The sequence below is a fragment of the Penaeus monodon genome, chromosome 31 (assembly GCF_015228065.2).
Source record: "Penaeus monodon isolate SGIC_2016 chromosome 31, NSTDA_Pmon_1, whole genome shotgun sequence".
Lineage (NCBI taxonomy): Eukaryota > Metazoa > Arthropoda > Malacostraca > Decapoda > Penaeidae > Penaeus > Penaeus monodon.
In genome coordinates this window covers 36,812,035-36,813,468 of record NC_051416.1, presented here as the reverse complement: position 1 = coordinate 36,813,468, position 1,434 = coordinate 36,812,035, and positions in this window count along the sequence as shown.

The window sequence follows — 1,434 nt, the reverse complement described above, 5'->3', positions numbered from 1 at the left end:
AGCCCTCCCTTTTAAAAAAATTTCTTTTTTGGAAATTTTTGTTTGGCAAAAAAAGGAAAAAGGGGTATGAGTGTATTTTAAAACCAGGTGATAAATTATAAGGGGCAGGTAACACATGTCGAAAGCTAATAATGGGGAATCAACCCCCTTTGAAGAAAATGGTATTCCCCAAAACAACCATTGCAGGGATGTTTAACTGGAGAGTTCAACGACAAGCGTCTAATTACAGATCACTAAAAAGTAAAATGCCCCCCCTGCCTTTTTTTGGTCAAAAAAGTCGATTTTGCGACTTTACAGTGCATAAAATTTGACAGAAGAGGGGCCCAAAAGTTTTTAAAGGTAAACAGAAAAAACCTTTAAATATGATTGAAATACTAATCCCCCCTGTCAAAAAGATAAAATGAAAGCTAGTCAAAAATATGTTGATTTTTTATTCATCAGCGAAAAGGGGTCCTCCCAAGTTAAGTGATTTTTCATAAATTATCTTTTTTTAATTTTTTTTTGTGGAGAGGAGTGTGTGTATTTTAATGGTTTTAAAATTTAAATATCCACAGAATTTGATAAAATAAGGTGAGAGATATCTGGATTTCAAAAACAGGAACTGCCTTCTATCGTTTTTGGGATGATTTACGACACCTTTTAAGCGTTTCACCTATTTTGGGGGTTTTTTAAAAAACTTTTTCTGCGGAAAGTCCGTTTTTATAGTGGGTGTTTTAACAAAAATCTTTTAAAACACCTGTAAAAAATAGTTAAGAATTAAATTAAACGGGTCTGACGACCAAAAGGATTTTTTCCCTTACAACATTTTTGATCTCTTGTTACCAAAAAACCAGAAATGAAATGATGTGAAATACTCCAAGCCCGTGGCCAAAACTAATATTGCTACCTGAATATAAGCACCCCAAAAAGAAAACCCCGGGGTTCCTTTTGCTCCCTTAAAAGTACACCCAAAAAATACTTTTTTTATTTTCAGGGAAATGGCCCCTACCCTTGAAAAATTCTAAAAAGAGTAAATTCTTCGAAACGTTTAGAAAAAATAAAGGAAATTGTGCTGCAAAGAAAACTAGAGGCCCAAAATGAGAAAAAGTATAAAAGCAAATAATCAAAAATTTTTATCCTTTCAATGCTATTGATAAAACCCCAAAAGAAGTAATCGGACCTAAGTTGTCGGTTTTAAAAAAATACGACCCCGTTTCCCCTACTTTTTAAAAACTGGAAAGAAAAGTGAAATAAAAAACTCATAGACTTGGGGATTTTGTTTATGAAATCTTGAACATCACCTACCCGATTTGGGCCCAAAGTATTTTACGTGAATTAAAAAAGAAAAATCCAAAATTTTAACAATTTTGTTTGTAACAAAAACAAACACCCGCTGGAAAAAAATGTTAAAGGTGAGGGCCCATGTTTAGAAATGATTCCATCCAGGTCAATTAG